The sequence below is a fragment of the Arachis hypogaea genome, chromosome 17, assembly GCF_003086295.3.
Source record: "Arachis hypogaea cultivar Tifrunner chromosome 17, arahy.Tifrunner.gnm2.J5K5, whole genome shotgun sequence".
Taxonomy (NCBI): Eukaryota; Viridiplantae; Streptophyta; class Magnoliopsida; order Fabales; family Fabaceae; genus Arachis; species Arachis hypogaea.
In genome coordinates, this window is record NC_092052.1 from 90386170 (window position 1) to 90404852 (window position 18683).

The 18683-nt window shown below is 40.7% G+C and overlaps 1 non-coding gene across 1 annotated transcript; it reads right to left on the reverse strand.

Annotated features, from left to right (window-relative positions):
- Window positions 1-8562: 8562 nt before the first annotated feature.
- On the reverse strand, window positions 8563-8666 carry LOC112767804 (small nucleolar RNA R71). The gene has a single exon (XR_003185245.1). It is a non-coding gene; the product is annotated as a small nucleolar RNA R71 (small nucleolar RNA).
- Between the last annotated feature and the right edge of the window lie 10017 nt (window positions 8667-18683).

Genomic DNA, 18683 nt, shown 5'->3' on the forward strand with positions numbered 1-18683 from the left:
TGGATTCACTTTAAGTGGGTCACGTGCGAACATCAACGCGTACGCGTACAGTGCACGTGCGCGTCGCTTGACAATTTTCCATCCACGCGTATGCATCATGTGCGCGTACGCGTCACCATGCAACCTCACAATCCACGCGTTCGCATCTGCTGTGCGTGCGCGTCGTTGATCTTACCCCAAATCCTTGCTTTTCCATGATTTCTCACTTTGCATGCTTTCCTCTCCATTCCTTTGATCCATTCCTAGCCTTTTCAACCTGAAATCACTTAACAAACTAATCAAGGCATCTAGTGGAACCAAAGGTGAATTAAATTTCACTAATTAAAGATCTAGAAAGCATGTTTCCACACTTAAGCATAATTTGGGAGACAATCATGAAACCATGCTATTTTATTGAATAAATGTGGGTAAAAGGTTGTAAAATCACCTAAATTAAGCACAAGATAAACCCTACAAATGGGGTTTATCAGAGCTCTTTGTAGAACTAAGAGTAAGAAGGAGTTGTGTAGTGGTTGGAAGTATGGACTTAGGCTCATTGAGGGTCAAGTACTCAAGGTGTAGGGACCATGATTGGAGGAATGCTACTTTACGTGGGTCTAGGAAGAAAACTTGATGTGCTAGAGACAATTCTATTTGTAAACCGCCCGAACGGAAAATTCAAGAAGATAAACTAGAAGGCAGGTGCGAAAATAAGATATGGGATCCCGGATCGAAGCACGAAGCCAACTATGGGAGCTCATATCTTGGGTGGAACCCCATCCAAACTTGGTGAAGATGGTTGAAACTTCTGTCAACCATTTAAGGAACAAAGATCCTTGGAAATTCAAGGATGAGTACAAGCATAAGCCACCATGACAAAGAGCCTCCCAACTGTCCAACTTAAGGACTTAAACTAAAAGTGCTAGGTGGGAGACACCCCACCATGGTAAACTCTTTCCACCCTCTTGCATTTTTGATTAATAAGTGAAGTAAGTTACCATTGTAGGTAGTTTTCCTTCCTTATACTTATTTCAATAAATATGTTATAGGTTGCTTACGGAGCAAGCTTCCTTTGCTTGTATTTGAAAATTTTCCCAAAATTTTTGTCATTTTATATTTTTGGCTAATTTTGAGCTGTAGATAGTGTTAGGAGACTTTTGAGCTATTTTTGTTCTTTCTGAAAAAAAAAAAGGGTCAAGGACGGGTACGCACGCTGTGCGTGTCCATATGCGGATACAGCCCATACATTTTCCAGAGAGTTGGGCCACTCTCACGCCAACACTATGCCAATGGCATAACCGCTTGCACGCGTATGTGCACTGCGCGCATACGCGTCGATTTACATATATTGCAATGCGCGCGCCCGCACAGATGCCGCGTGCGCGCCAATCTGCTAAAGCAGTTTCTAGGCCTCCAATCCGAGAGTTGTGCTGAACCTGGGCTAGCATTAAGCCCCTGGCCCAACTCAACCCTCACGGACGCGCATTGTATACGTCCGTGCCCATGCCTACACAACTCATCTACGCGAAGGTGCACCTTGTGATGACAAGTCATCTTAGCCTAGTTTTGCTAGTCTTTTTCTTTGTTTTTATTAGGTTTTATGCACTTTGTTGCATTGTAAGAAAGTAATTTGGAATGGAATTGCATGATTTCTTTGAAACAATCAACCACCATTTAATTAATAATAAATCATGAGGTTTAAGCTAAATTTAATTGATATTTAAATTATTTATAAACCTTGTGAATTTGGTGATACTTTGATTGGTTGTTTTGATTACTTGTAGGTGAAGAAAAGAAGAAAACAAGAAAGCGTGGCCTAAGAAGCATGGCCCAAGGAAAAGAAGAGTGTGGCAAAGGAAATTAGGAAGCATGGCACATAGAAGGAGGAAGCACAGCACTCTCTTCAGGAGCGGAGTACTCTTTAAAGGAGCACAGCAATGAACCAAGGAAGCAAGACTTGCGTGCTACGCTCTCAAGGAGAGCGGAGCACACTTTTGATCCAACAAAGAAAGGGGAGAAGAATGATGCTCCGTTCTTGCAAAGAGCATTATCGGGCTCCATCCAAAACAATTACAAAGGAAAATGTTTGCCAATGCTTGCCACAAGGTTCAAACTCATAAGCAAGGGGGAGTGGGGGAGCGCTACTCACAAAGGAAAATGAGCCAGACTTGGCCAAATTGCATTCACAAGGATTCGAACCAAGGGTAGTCATGAAGAGTGGAGAGAAGGCGCTACAAGAAACCAAGGAAATTTGCACCAAAATGCTCTCACCATGTTTCGAACTTGGGACCTGACCTAAGCAAAAGGAATACTACGTTCTTGCGAAGAGCAGAGCGCTACTCTCCTCATGCCTTGCACAAGTTTGACACGGCCAAGGAGGCTTGACATGCACAACTCGACACGGCAAGGAGGAAGTGATGCGCACAAGACACACCAAGGCAGCATGATGCTGTGCTCTCCACAAGAGCGGAGCGATATCCTGATTGCTACCCAACCTTGGCACGCAACAAAGAGCTCCAAGACAAGGCAATGCTCCGCTCCCCACAAGAGCAGAGCACTCCATTGGGAGCAAATACTCTTGGGCTAAAATTGGACCAAAATTCAATTTAAATTCAATTCTTCACCAAATTAAAAATCCCACCCAAATTCTAAAATCCAAGAATAGAAAGTGTATAAATAGAAGTTAGTTTGATTTAGTGAGGACCCTTTTTGCTTCTTTGAGAATTTTCATTTTGCAATTTATATTCCTTTCACTTTAAGATTCAGTCATTTACATTTCTTGCAATCTAAGCTTCTGCAATTTAATTTACTTGTTCTTTAAGATTCAACACTTTTACTTTCTGTTCTCTTTAATTTACTGCAATTCTTCCCTCTTCCTTTACATTTCATGCAATTTAGCTTTTGTCAATTACAAACCACTCAAACCAACACTTGATTCGCTTGACTAAATTAACCACTAAACTAAAATTGCTCAATCCTTCAATCCCTGTGGGATCGACCTTACTCATGTGAGTTATTATTACTTGATGCGACCTGGTACACTTGCCGGTTAGATTTGTGTGCTTGGGATTCATTTTCCAAAAATACACCATTAAGTTTTTGGTGCCGTTGCCAGGGATTGATTAGATTGACAATGATTAAGTGAAGTGGAGATCTAGATCAAGTACTTTTTCTTTTCTGTTTCTTTAATTTTTAACTAACACACTAACTGTTTGAATTTTTTCTTAAGCAAACTAAAACCTCACTTTAGCGATAGAGTGAAGTTTTCCTGGTTTTTGCTGGTTCTATGCATCCCATGTGTTTTTGCTTGCTGAGTACATGACAGAAGCAAATTCTCTTTTATTAATCTTTCTAGCCTGTCAACTGTTTGATACATTGTGTCAGCCAATCCTCTAACCACACTATGGCATGAGTAGATTAAATCTTTATTTGGACTATTTGTGATTGTGCAGATCATGGAGGGGAACTCAACGAATTCCAGTAATTGTGGGAGTAGTGTCCTCACCTTAGGTGACAATGCAACCCATGACTTGAAGCATCCGCGCATCACCATGAATGATGTTGCTCAATGGCTTGAAACCTTCCCACAAGAAAGCATCATCGGATGGGAAGGTCTACTGAGTGAATTCCTAGCCAAGTTAAGACCACCCGAGGAAAGTGGTAAGCTAGAAGCAGAACTGCAACCATCCACACAAGAGAAAGAAGTAATGGAAATTGAAGGTGTAAATGCAGTCGTGATCCAAAACAAGCAGATGCATCAACAAACTCTACAACAACTGGAGTTGATGGTCATAAAAATCAATGAGCTGCGAACTGCTGTAGTAAATGCATACAACCTACCTCAAAATTTACATGGTTGGAATTAACCTGAAAAAGGTTTTAGAGCAATTAACTATGAGCAACACAGTCATGAGCGATTACACTCTCCAAACAGTACCTCAAACCTGTTCCAACACAAGTCTCAGGGTGATGTGTACAACCCACCCTGGAGGACTCATTCCAACTGGAGGAAGAACGAGCACCAAAATCAAGGACCAAGGAACTTCAATTACAACAACCCCAACTTCACAAACCAGCAAAAACACCACCATACCAACAACAACCACTACACACTACCACTATAACACCCACCCTTCCAACCCCTAAGACCCCACAACCAACCAATCTCACAAGACTCTCAGAGGACCACCAACTTGGAGATCTTAATGGAGAGAATGATGAAGCACCAAGAGGTGACAACAAAGAACCAGGAAACCTCAATCAAAAGAATTGAGAGGCAAATGAAACAACTGGCTAAGCACCTTGCAGAAATGGGTGAGAAGAGGGCAAATACTTTCCCCAGAGCCACTGAAGACAACCTGAAAGACAATGAAAAAGTTGCTAGGTGGGAGAAATGGAAAGAATTCATAGAGGGAAGTGAGAGGGCTACGGAAAAAGAAACAATCATCAAAGAGAAGCACCATAGAGAAGTTCCTCAAGAAGAAATAGAGGAAAGAAAGCCCACAGTAAGAGGAGAAACTCAAAGGCAACAGAATTCTCAACTTTCATGATCAGAGGATGGAGAATGTCAAGCTAGTGACAATAAAGAAGCGCTTGTTAGGAGCAACCCAACCTGAGGTAGTTTTCTCTTCATAACTATTTTAATAAAAAGGTTAATTAGCTGTATCTATATTGCAAGAAGCTAAGTTTGGTGTTGCACACCAAAACAATATAAGGGAGAATGAAGAATTCTAAGTTTGGTTTTCTACCAAAATCTCATCATAAAATGCATTCTCACTTTCTGCATAATGCTAGCTTCAAGCATTTAGATAAATTAGTTAAGCATTCCGCTGTTTCTTAGTTTTTAGTTCTATTACCTGTAGCAAGGAAAAAGAGTTTCACATATGGTTCATTTGATGCATGAGAACCACTGGCAAGGTACTAAGTTTGGTCTTCCCACACCAAAGTAAGTTCAAAAGGCCACAAATAATTCATACATGCTAACCAATTTACTTAAGTGCTTGGGGAACAAGCAACTTTCAATATCACTGTAGAGCATCATACAAATTTTTGAAAAAAATTAAGCATCATCAATCAAAGAGATGAAAGAGGAATGTGAAGACCAGCAATGATGATGATGAGGAATAATGCAAGTAAACTCCAAAAGATTGTATTGTTAAATGATTATTTTACATCAAACATTGTTATGATTGAAAGTGCTATTGTACCCCTGTCTGTCTGTCTGTTTAGCATAATTTTTCTGTAATTCAATAATTGAGAAACTGATGCCAGGGCATTTTGGCCAGTTTCACTGACCTTTTCTTTACTATTTTTAGGTAGTTTCATGCATTTTCTTAGAAAATAAGCTAGTTTTGGGTATATATTCACTTACATCTTGATTCCAGCATACATTGTGTACTTTACATTATTTTATGAGGATTTTGCATGAATTTAATGACAAGTTTGATGTTGTATTTCCCATGACTTGGACTAGAACTTTGATGCACTTTATTGCTTGATTTCAGGACAAAGGAAGCAAAGAAGAACCACATTAGTGGCTACGTTAGTTACACTAACGTTAGCACTAACGTGGAATGGGAGTAACTTGCAAAGTTAATGAGAAAAGTAATCGCCAATAACGCTCTCGAAGCCATCATTGCCCACGTTAAGAGTCACGTTAACTAAGTTAACGTGAACTCTAACGTGGAAGAAAGGAAAGGGAGCCAATGTTAGTGACACTTAACATTATCACTAATGTTGGACCAAGCTCATAAGTGGCCACGTTAAGAGCCACGTTAACTTAGTTAACGTGGCTTCTAACGTTAAGAAGTAAAGGGGAAGCCAACATTAGTGACATTCAACTTTGTCACTAACGTTGGCCAAGTCACAATAAGCCACGTTAACTCCCACGTTAACCTAGTTAACGTGGAAGCTAACATGAAGAAAGTAGGTGGTCGACAACGTTAGTGATACCAAACATTGTCACTAACGTTGGGATTAACCCACACAAGCCCCAATAAGCCACGTTAACTCCCACATTAACCTAGTTAATGTGGAAGCTAATGTGAAGAAGGAAGGTGATCGCCAACGTTAGTGACACCTAACATTGTCACTAGCGTTGGAAGGAGGCCACACAAGCCACAATGAGCCACGTTAACTCCCACGTTAACTTAGTTAACGTGGAAGCTAACGTGAGGAAGAGAGATGATGAGCCAACATTAGTGACATTCACCTTTGTCACTAACATTGGAGATGGCTAGCACAGCCACGTTAGAGGCCACGTTAACCTAGTTAACGTGGACTCTAACGTGGAGAGCTAAGGGCACATTGGAACGTTAGTGACAAAGGTAAGTGTCACTAACGTTCTCGAAGGTTGGCAAGCCTACGTTAAAAGAGCCACGTTAACTAAGTTAACGTGGACTCTAACGTAAGGAAGGGGGAGACTTCTCAACGTTACTGGGAAAGGTGAGTCCCAATAACGTGTGCGAAGGACATAGAGGCAACGTTAGTGGCAACGTTTGTGCCACTAACGTTGAAGTTAACGTGGCTCTTACTTTGGTGAGGAACATTAGTGAAAAAGGTAATTGTCACTAACGTTCTCGAACCTATATTTTTACTGAACGTTAACACCATTAACGTCCTGAGCTAAATTCTCTGCCGACTTCACACTTTCTCTCTGCAAGTAAAGCCAAGCCCAATGAAGAAGATAACTGCTTCAAACTCAAGATCCAAAGGCCCATACCCAAGACTTGAAGAGCCAACTAGAAGATCAGAAGAGTAGTATATATAGGAGTAGCTTTGAATTAAAAAGGGGAGTTGGAAATTATAGGGAGCCTCTTGGCATAGGACTACTCTCTGTATTTTACTTTCTCTGCACTTCTAGTTTCATAATGTATTCTCCATCTTTGTTTTCATTTTCCAGAGCTATGAACAACTAAACCCCTTTCATTGGGTTAGGGAGCTTTGTTGTAATTTGATGGATCAATACTAGTTTTCATTATTCTTCTTCTATCTTTTCTCTTGATTTTACTTGAAAGCTTTTGATCTTCATCCAATTGGGTAGTTATCTTGGAAAAGAAGCTATTCAAACTTGGATCTCTTCTGAACCTTGAAAGAGGAATGAAGAGATCATGCTAGAAATGCTTTCTTATGCTGGACCAAATTGGGTTTGGATGGATATGTGACTATAATCCTCTCAACACTTGATTTGGAAAATGCATGTGGTATAATCAGTGACCATACTTCATCTCTTCTCATGAGCAATTGACCAAGGAATTGGCTATTGATCAAGATTTGAGAGATTGAATTACAAGGAATTGTAATTCGATCACCTAAGATTGCCAAGGAGATCAATGAGTGCATTGATTGAGGAAGAGATGAAAATGAAATTGATCCGGAGAATGCAACATCTCTTGAGCCCAATGAACTCCCCATTTCTGATCTTACCCATTCTCTTTAATTTCTGTCATTTACTTTTATGAGCAATTACCCCATTCCCATTTAAGCTTCTGCAATTTACTTTCCGTCATTTACTTTCTGTTATTTACTTTCCCGCCATTTAATTTTCTGCAATTCTCAACCCAAATTCTGATTCACTCAACTAAAACATTCCTCTAACTAAAGTTGCTTGATCAATCAATCCCTGTGGGATTCGACCTCACTCTAATGTGAGTTTTTACTTGACGACAAATTCGGTACACTTACCGAAGAAAATTTGTTATGAGACAAGTTTTTCGTGCATCAAGTTTATGGCGCCATTGCCGGGGATTGATTGTGCATCAACAATGATTAAATTAGAGGATAACTAGATTGAGCATTTTATTTTTGTTTGATTTAATTTTCCGTTTGAGTCATTTACTTTCTGTTTTAGTTAATTTCCTCCCTTCCCCCTACATCTTTCTTTGTTATTTACAATTCATTTTACTAACCCACTAACTATTTGATATATTACATCACTCACACTAACAGTCATTCTGACAGAAATACTTTCTGCATCTATTTTCCTTGCTTGTACTTGTTGGTTGTATGACAGGGAGAAGAAAGAGGACCTTTGATTCTAAACCTGAGAGGACCTTCCTTAGATTAAGGAAGGAAGTAAGAGGAAAGAGAGTAGTTGGTGTTGAGGAAGAGGAGGAATACTTTGAACTAAACATGGAAGAAAACATGGAGAACCATCATGAAGAAGAGGCTCACAACCATGGCGGAGGAGGTCGAGCAAATCATGCTGGGGAGAATCGAAGAGTTTTAGGCTCTTACATCAATCCAAACCCAGGAAACTGTGGAAGTAGCATTCAAAAGCCAACCATCCATGCCAACAATTTTGAACTAAAACCACAGCTCATCACCCTTGTTCAGAACAACTGTTCGTTCGGAGGAAGTGTCCAAGAAGACCCCAAACAACATCTAACCACCTTCCTGAGAATATGTGACACAGTGAAGTCTAATGGTATTCATCCTGACGCCTATAGACTGCTCTTATTTCCATTCTCACTCAAGGATAAGGCAGCCAAGTGGCTGGAGTCTTTCCCAAAGGAGAGCTTGACAACTTAGGAAGATGTGGTGAACAAATTCTTAGCAAGATTTTACCCCCCTCAACGAATCAATAGGCTGAGAGCTGAGGTCCAAACTTTCAGGCAACAAGATGATGAGACTCTGTATGAAGCATGGGAGAGGTTTAAGGACCTGACAAGGAGGTTTCCACCTGACATGTTCAACGAATGGGTGCAGCTGCACATTTTCTATGAAGGGCTCTCTTATGAGTCAAAGAAGGCCGTAGACCATTCATCCAGAGGATCTTTGAACAAGAAGAAGACCATTGAGGAGGCCATAGATGTCATTGAAACTGTAGCAGAGAATGACTACTTCTATGCTTCCGAAAGAGGGAACACTAGAGGAGTGATGGAGCTAAACAATGTAGATGCTTTGCTGGCTCAGAACAAGCTCATCACCAAGCAGCTGGCTGACCTAACCAAGAAGATGGAGAGGAACCAAGTTGCAGCAATCACTACTTCATCAACAACCCAAGAAGGAGTGAATGAAGAAGCAGAGGGAAGTCAGGAGCAAGTCAACTACATTGGGAATTCACCTAGGCAAAACCATGATCCATACTTCAAGACCTACAACCCTGGATGGAGGAATCACCCAAACTTTGGGTGGGAAAATCAACAAGACCAAAGCCTTGATTAAAGACGCCCAAATCCCAACAATGCAAGCCACCAACATTTCACATCTAGACCATATCAACACCCCCATAACAACACCTCTCCACATCCACATTAAAACCAAAATAACTTACCTCATCTTTCCACCTCTAATCCCGATCTACAATCATTTGATGACAGACTCTCAAGGATTGAGAACCTACTTGAAGGCATAGGCAAGGAGATTCAAGACAACAAGGTGTTCAAGGAGGAAGTGCGAGCCAGTTTCAAGAACCAGGAAGACACAATCAAGAGGTTGGAATCTCAAGTGGGGTACCTCTCTGAGCAAATTCCCAAACCCGCAGATGGATTCCCAAGTGACACAGAGAAGAATCCGAGAGGTGAAACAAAGAAAGTAAGATGGGAAGATTGCAAGATGGTCACTATAAGTGATAAGGAGACTGAGGACAAGCCAAGCAAGCTGTCAGAATAACCTGAAGATACCTCAGTAGAGAAGAAGGAAAAAGATTACCAAGAACCAAAAATCTCAAAACAGGAGCTGTTGAGACTCTATGCACCTTTTCCTCAACTGCTCAATGGTGCTGTGGAGAAGAGAATATACTCAAGGTTTCTAGATTTGTTTGCATCTCTGCATGTCAACATACCATTCATCAAGACTATTCAACACATGCCTGCATACATCAAGTATGTGAAGGAGCTGCTTCCCAGGAAAAGCTCACTCAAAGGAGGCCAAACTATAGTGATGAACAAGGAGTGTAGTGCCCTCATTCAACCACAGTTGCCTACAAAAAGAAAAGATCCAGGGAGTTTTCATGTCCCCTGTGCCATAGGAGGAACAATGTTTGATAAAGGACTCTGCGATTTGGGAGCAAGCATCAACTTAATGCCCTTATCCCTGGTGAAAAGGCTGAAGATCAATGAGATAATGCCCACAGATGTAGTCATCAGGCTGGCAGACAAAACTCAAAAAAAAGTAATAGGAGTGGTGGAAAATGTGTTGGTAAAGGTTGGGAAATACTTTCTTCCCACAGACTTTGTCATTCTGGACATGGAAGAGAGTCACTCACCCAATCATATTGGGAAGACCATTCCTAGCTACAGCCAGAGCACTCATAGATGTGGAGCGAGGGGAGTTAATATTGAGGATCCATGATGAACAACTCAGCTTTAATGTCTTCAAACTCTCACAAGAATCAGACCAAGAGAACAAAGAACCAAGCAAAGATCATAATGAGATGCTGACAGAGGAAGCAAGCACTGAGGCACAACCAGCTTATCTGGGAAAGCCCTTGGTTGATGAACAAGGAAATAAGCAGTTGTCACAGCTCAAGGAAAAGCTGGAGGAACCTAAACCACCAGAGACATGTGAAGACAACAACAAAATTCTCTTAGAAGAAGAAGTCACAAAGAGCAAGGCAATATCAAAAGGGACAAAGAAGAAGGTACCAAGGGGGTGGAGGAACAAGAAGATACCTACAGAGGACTTCTCTCTAGGGGATAAAGTGATCTCAGCTTACTTCCCAGATATCCCCCCTAATCTCCCCACTGTACCATCTCAGTTACCTAAGGTCTTCACTATCAACAGATTTCTCTCCTTGGAACATGTAGAGATCATTGATACAACCAATGGATATAAGTCCACAGCAAAAGGGGAGGACTTTAAGCATTACCAACCACCCTGATGAGGGAGAAACGTCAAGCTAGTGACGCTAAAGAAGCGCTTCATGGGAGGCAACCCATGTTTTATATACTTTTAGAAAATAGTGAATAAGTCAATATTCATGAATCCTAACCCAAACTTGACAAACACTTGGTGAAATCCTTATATTGCAGTATATAGTGAAGAACAAGTTTGGTGTTCAAAGCGTGCCAAGAAAGCATGAATGCAGTTGAGAGCTTGCTAGTCTTGGAGCTTTGAACAGAACTTTTCATCACAGTGCTCCAAACTAAGTTTGGTGTCACCCCATGGTGCCACCAATGTGCATATAAGGATACACAGTTAGTTAGTTAGTTGGAGTTCATGAATAAACAAAATCTTTTCTTCTTTTTATTATTCTAGCCGTAAAGTTTAACTTGTTTTTTTATGATATTAATTCTTACTTTTTTATTTGATCATTATAGGGAAAAGGAGAGGAACATTGAAGGAGATTGATTGGACAACTAAATAAGAAAGGTTTGGCCACTTCATGAAGAGGGACTACACACTTGTTCTCAAAAGGGAACACATTGGAAAATGTTGCCATGCAACATTGAAAAAAAGAGACCCTTGAAGACCGAACCAATAACCCTCATAAAGTGATGATCCTTGTCCCTTCTCCATGCATAACCCCAACCGTCCATCCAAGCAATTACTCCATCCATTGCACTCAACCCTAAACAACCGAAAGTCTCCACACCCTTGCCAACTTCACACATTAACCCTCATTCATGGCATCTTCGAGCTCTAAAAGAAGGAAGGGAAAGGAACCTATGGAGCAACACCCGTATGATGAAAAGAGATTTAGAAGCTTGCACCATGCATTGCAATACGGGTGGATGGTGGATAAGGAGATCATTTATGAGCTGGGATTTCAAGTTAGGAAAACTGAGCGTCCCGAAATTACAAAGAAGGTAGAAAAGAGAAGATGGGAGCTCCTCACTGATCCGGTCATTAAGGTGAATGCAAATCTTATAAGAGAGTTTTATGCAAATGCGGTCCGATATGATAAGGCAGATGAGTCATATACAAGCTTTGTGAGAGGAAAGATTGTGGATTTTGGTCCCATGAGTGTCATGAGGGCATTAAAGCTGCGGTCCATACCATTTGAAGAAGAAAGTTATCATTCAAGAATGGACAACAACCCTAATCATGACCAGATTGTGCAAGACATTTGTGTACCAGGAGCTGACTGGGAAAGATATGCAGATAGGAGACCAAGGCTCATCAAGAGAGCAGATCTCACCCCAGAAGCAAAAGGGTGGTTCGAAATTGTAAGAAGGTCCATCCTCCCAACAGCGAACAACTCGGAGGTGAATCTTAAGAGAGCCACACTGGTGCACTGTATACTCAAAGGAGGAGAGATCAAGGTTCATGAACTCATAGCAGAAGGCATTAGAAAAATGGCAGAGAAAAGCAACTCAAGTGGAACGTTAGGTTACCCCAGCACTATTTACCGACTGTGCAAGAAAGCTGGGGTGGTGTTTGAAGATGAGGACCTCGTGTGGATAAAAGAGGGCATTCCAATAACCGTTCGACGAATGCATGCTACCGTATCCCCCCTGCCTCAACGGAAGCAAAGGAAGAGGCCGGCTCCTCAAGTAGTAGAAAGACAAGTCGTAGAGGGGCAACCACCAGCCACCTTGGATATGCACCAATTGCAGGAAGCCATTGATGGGCTATCTCGACAATATGTGGAAAGCCAAGGAGCACAGAGAGAGCTTCAACTACAGATGATGGGGCAGTAAGAGGAGTCACTCTCAAGATGGTTGATTCAACAAGGGGAATGGCAAAAGCAAATGATGGATCAGCAACTGAGTCAAGGACAACAATGGAGTGAAACATTCCACAGGATGGAACAAAGGCAAAATGAGCAACAAGAATCCATCCAGAGGCTAATCAACATCCAAGCACATCAAGGTGCACATATACATGAGATGCATCGAAGACAAATAGAACAGGCAGAACTATTGGACGAGCAAAGGGCATTCGCAGAAGGAGTTTACCTGAGCGAGATTGGGCATTATATAAATACTCAAGCTAGGCTCGGTTACTTGGTAGGACAGCTGCCTATATTGCATCCAGGAATCACAAGGTATGAAGAAATGAGGGATGAATTAGCATGGGCAGAAAGACAAAAGGTGGAAGAGAGTCATGAACCAGTGAGGAAGGCACTTGAGGATTGGAAGCAAGCAAGATTGGCACGGATGCGAGGGAATGCAAGAGGACACAAAGAAGAAAAACAAGGAGGAAAGCATGGGCATCCACAAGAGTAAAAGGTGGTGGAGTTCCTTCTTTGGTCCATCTTTCTCTATGCTTTAAATAAGGAAGATCTTGTATGAAATAGAACTTGCTTCCATGTTAGTTTGAATTATTTTTATTTTGTCTTTTAAGTTTTTAGTTGAAGAGGTCTATGATTGCTAGTCTTTATGTCACTGCATCCTTACTTTGCTTACTTGTATGCTTGTCCCTTTGAATCAAATGAAAAAAAGAATGAGTGTTTCAAAAGACCAGAGTGGAGTTCATATTATGGAGTAAGTTCATGAGTTTATGGTATAGTTATAAGTTAGCTAAGTTGGTTCAACCATAAGGTGGGAAGACAACTATCTGTCAGGAAAACTATGCTTGAGACACAACCCATGAGACTAGCTAAATAAGAAGATCCTAATAAGAAAAAGGGAAAGAACAATAAAGGTTGAAAAATAAAAGAAAAAGAGTAAGCAATAAGGCTAGGCATCAATGGTTTTAATCTTGAGGCATGTGTCTGTGGTGCTCCTGTGTGAGGGATCTACTTGGATGAATAAGCTCTTAGGGGTGCCTTATCACTTGGTAACTTGGGTTAACTAACTCGGGATTATCAGCTGAAAGTCCACTATCAAGAGTAACATTCACTACAGAGCATTTAGTAACCCAAAGAGGTGCTGGACACCAAGGTCTCAAGAAAAGAAAATAAATAAACTATATGCCTGTGGTGTGTATGTATGGGGGAAAGAGACTTGAGGGAGTAAGTCCTTAGGGGTGTCTTAACACCTAGCACCTCGAACCAACTGGTTCGGGAGTGTTGGCTGAAAGCTTATCTTAAAGAGTCGCCCCCTTACAGAGCACTTAGCCTAAGAACACAAATAAGCCCTGAAATAACAATAAAAGGATCAATGAATAAAAGTCTCATGGGATGCAATCACAGTGAGTGTTCTAGGACATGATAAAGGTCTGAAAGCCAGGAATGAACCTAAGTTTCTATGCATGAAACCACCATAAAACCAGGGACATGACCTCCACAAGAATGACTCATTTCTCTTGGCATTCCATTCATCATTCTCTTGTTCCAGTACTTGCTTAGGGACAAGCAATCTTTAAGTTTGGTGTTGTGATGCCAAGACATTTTGGCCAGTTTCACTGACCTTTTCTTTACTGTTTTTAGGTAGTTTCATGCATTTCGTTAGAAAATAAGCTAGTTTTGGGTAGATATTCACTTACATCTTGATTCCAGCATACATTGTGCACTTTACATGATTTCATGAGGATTTTGCATGAATTTAATGACAAATTTGATGTTGCATTTCCCATGACTTGGACTAGAACTTTGATGCACTTTATTGCTTGATTTCAGGATAAAGGAAGCAAAGAAGAACCACATTAGTGGCTACGTTAGTTACACTAACGTTAGCACTAACGTGGAATGGGAGTAACTTGCAAAGTTAATGAGAAAAGTAATCGCCAATAACGCTCTCGAAGCCATTATTGCCCACATTATCACTAACGTTGGACCAAGCTCATAAGTGGCCAGTTAACGTGGCCTCTAACATTAAGAATTAAAGGGGAAGCCAACGTTAGTGACATTCAACTTTGTCACTAACGTTGGCCAAGTCACAATAAGCCACGTTAACTCCCACGTTAACCTAGTTAACGTGGAAGCTAACGTGAAGAAAGTAGGTGATCGACAACGTTAGTGACACCAAACATTGTCACTAACGTTGGGATTAACCCACACAAGCCCCAATAAGCCACATTAACTCCCACGTTAACCTAGTTAACGTGGAAGCTAACGTGAAGAAGGAAGGTGATCGCCAACGTTAGTGACACCTAACATTGTCACTAACGTTGGAAGGAGGCCACACAAGCCACAATGAGCCACGTTAACTCCCACGTTAACTTAGTTAACGTGGAAGCTAACGTGAGGAGGAGAGATGATGAGCCAATGTTAGTGACATTCACCTTTGTCACTAACGTTGGAGATGGCTAGCACAGCCACGTTAGAGGCCACGTTAACCTAGTTAACGTGGACTCTAACGTGGAGAGCTAAGGGCACATTGGAATGTTAGTGACAAAGGTAAGTGTCACTAACGTTCTCGAAGGTTGGCAAGCCTACGTTAAAAGAGCAATGTTAACTAAGTTAACATGGACTCTAACGTAAGGAAGGGGGAGACTTCTCAACGTTACTGGGAAAGGTGAGTTCCAATAACGTGTGCGAAGGACATAGAGGCAACGTTAGTGGCAACGTTTATGCCACTAACGTTGAAGTTAACATGGCTCTTACTTTGGTGAGGAACGTTAGTGAAAAAGGTAATTGCCACTAACGTTCTCGAACCCATATTTTCACTGAACGTTAACACCACTAACGTCCTGAGCTAAAGTCTCTGCCCACTTCACACTTTCTCTCTGCAAGTAAAGCCAAGCCCAATGAAGAAGATAACTGCTTTAAACTCAAGATCCAAAGGCCCATACCCAAGACTTGAAGAGCCAACTAGAAGATCAGAAGAGTAGTATATATAGGAGTAGCTTTGAATTGAAAAGGGGAGTTGGAAATTATAGGGAGCCTCTTGGCATAGGACTACTCTCTGTATTTTACTTTCTCTGCACTTCTAGTTTCATAATGTATTCTCCATCTTTGTTTTCATTTTCCAGAGCTATGAACAACTAAACCCCTTTCATTGGGTTAGGGAGCTCTGTTGTAATTTGATGGATCAATACTAGTTTTCATTATTCTTCTTCTATCTTTTCTCTTGATTTTACTTGAAAGCTTTTGATCTTCATCCATTTGGGTAGTTATCTTGGAAAAGAAGCTATTCAAACTTGGATCTCTTCTGGACCTTGAAAGAGGAATGAAGAGATCATGCTAGAAATGCTTTCTCATGCTGGACCAAATTGGGTTTGGATGGATATGTGACTATAATCCTCTCAACACTTGATTTGGGAAATGCATGTGGTATTATCAGTGACCATACTTTATCTCTTCTCATTAGCAATTGACCAAGGAATTGGCTATTGATCAAGATTTGAGAGATTGAATTACAAGGAATTGTAATTCGATCACTTAAGATTGCCAAGGAGATTAATGAGTGCATTGATTAAGGAAGAGATGAAAATGAAATTGATCCGGAGAATGCAACATCTCCTGAGCCCAATGAACTCCCCATTTCTGATCTTACCCATTTTCTTTAATTTCTGTCATTTACTTTTATGAGCAATTACCCCATTCCCATTTAAGCTTCTGTAATTTTCTTTCCGTCATTTACATTCAGCTCTTTATTTCTAGCATTTACTTTTCTGTTATTTACTTTTCCGCCATTTAATTTTCTGGAATTCTCAACCCAAATTCTGATTCGCTCAACTAGAACATTCCTCTAACTAAAGTTGCTTGATCAATCAATCCCTGTGGGATTCTACCTCACTCTATTGTGAGTTTTTACTTGACGACAAATTCGGTACACTTGCCGAAGGAAATTTGTTATGAGACAAGTTTTCCATGCATCAGATACTTGATTATTCACAACCCCATACTCTCCAAACTTTTTTGCACTCAATGTCTCAAAAAGGCATCACATGATAGTTCTTTAAAAAGAAGGATTAAAGAATTAAATATTTTTGAGGTAAGCAAAAGATTAGGAGAAGTGGTAGTTCTAGTTGTATAATTTTGCATTGAGGTTGCATGCTTATGAAAACTTGCATGGGATCTCATAGGCAGGACATAGAGTTCAAAGAAGTATTATGGAGATTCTTAAACATTTATTGATCCAAGAAGCAGCAAACAAAAGAAAATAAAGGGAATACAAAAACAAAAGAACATGGCCCAAGGCTCTGAGCATCAATTACTAGGCAGAAAAGAAGAAAGAAACAAGAACTAAAAGAGTTGTTATCCTAGTAAATGCTTGTGGTCGAGTTGTGTCAAAGAGAGAGGCTTGAGCAAGTAAATCCTTAGGGGTGCTTTAACATTAAAACCAACTGGTTTAGGAGTATTGATTGAAAGCTTATCTAAAGAACCGCTGGTGTACGAAATTGTGATCATCAATGGCGCCAACAACTTGGTGTGGCACACTTGTAATCTCAACTCTTTTATCACAACTCCGCACAACTAACCAGCAAGTGAACTGGGTCGTCCAAGTAATAAACCTTACGTGAGTAAGGGTCGATCCCATTGAGATTGTCGGCTTGAAGCAAGCTATGGTCATCTTGTAAATCTCAGTCAGGCGGATTCAAATGGTTATGGAGTTTAAGGTGATGAAAATAAACATAAAATAAGGATAGAGATATTTATGTAATTCATTGGTGGATTTCAGATAAGCGTATGAAGATGCTTTGTTCCCCTTGAACCTCTGCTTTCCTATTGCCTTCTTCCAATCATTCATACTCCCTTCCATGGCAAGCTTTATGTTGGCCATCACCGTTGTCAATGGCTACATCCCGTCCTCTCAGTGAAAATGGTCCTGATGCTCTGTCACAACATCGGCTACTCAGCTGTCGGTTCTCGATCATGTCGGAATAGGATCCATTGATCCTTTTGCGTCTGTCACACGCCCCACAATTGTGAGTTTGAAGCTCGTCACAGTCATCCCTTCCCAGATCCTACTCGGAATACCACAGACAAGGTTTAGACTTTCCGGATCTCAGGAATGGCTGCCATTAATTCTAGCCTATACCACGAAGGTTCCAATCTTAGATTAGAAACCCAAGAGATACGCATTCAAGCCATTGCTAGTAGAACAGAGGTGTTTGTCAGGCACATGTTCATAGGTGAGAATGATGATGAGTGTCACGGATCATCACATTCATCAAGTTGAACAACGAATGAATATCTTGGAGAAGAAATAGACTTGAGTTGAATAGAAAAACAATAGTACTTTGTATTAATTCATGAAGAACAGCAGAGCTCCACACCTTAATCTATGGTGTGTAGAAACTCCACCGTTGAAAATACATAAGAACAAATAGTGTAAGCATGGACGACTGGCCAGCCTCAAAGGTCTAAGGACTAAACGTCCCAAGATGATGAAAATACAATAGCAAAAGGTCCTTTTTATAGAGAACTAGTAGCCTAGGGTTTACAAAAATCAGTAATTAATGCAGAAATCCTCTTCCGGACCCACTTGGTGTGTGCTTGGGCTGAGCATTGAAGCTTTCATGTGTAGAGACTTTTCTTGGAGTTAAACGCCAGCTTTTGTGTCAGTTTGGGCGTTTAACTCCAGCTTTTGTGCCAGTTTTGGAGTTAAACGCCATAATTCTTGAGCTGACTTGGAACGCCTATTTGGGCCATCAAATCTCAGGCAAAGTACGAACTATTATATATTGCTGGAAAGCCCAGAATGTCTACTTTCCACAGCAATTGAGAGCGCGCCAATTGGGCTTATGTAGCTCCAGAAAAGCCACTTTGAGTGTAGGGAGGTCAGAATCCAACAACATCTGTAGTCCTTTTTCAGCCTCTGAATCAGATTTTTGCTCAGGTTCCTCAATTTCAGTCAGAAAATACCTGAAATCACAGAAAAACACACAAACTCATAGTAAGGTCCAGAAGAGTAATTTTTATTTAAAAACTAATAAAAATATAATAAAAACTAATTAAAATATACTAAAAATATACTAAAAACAATGCC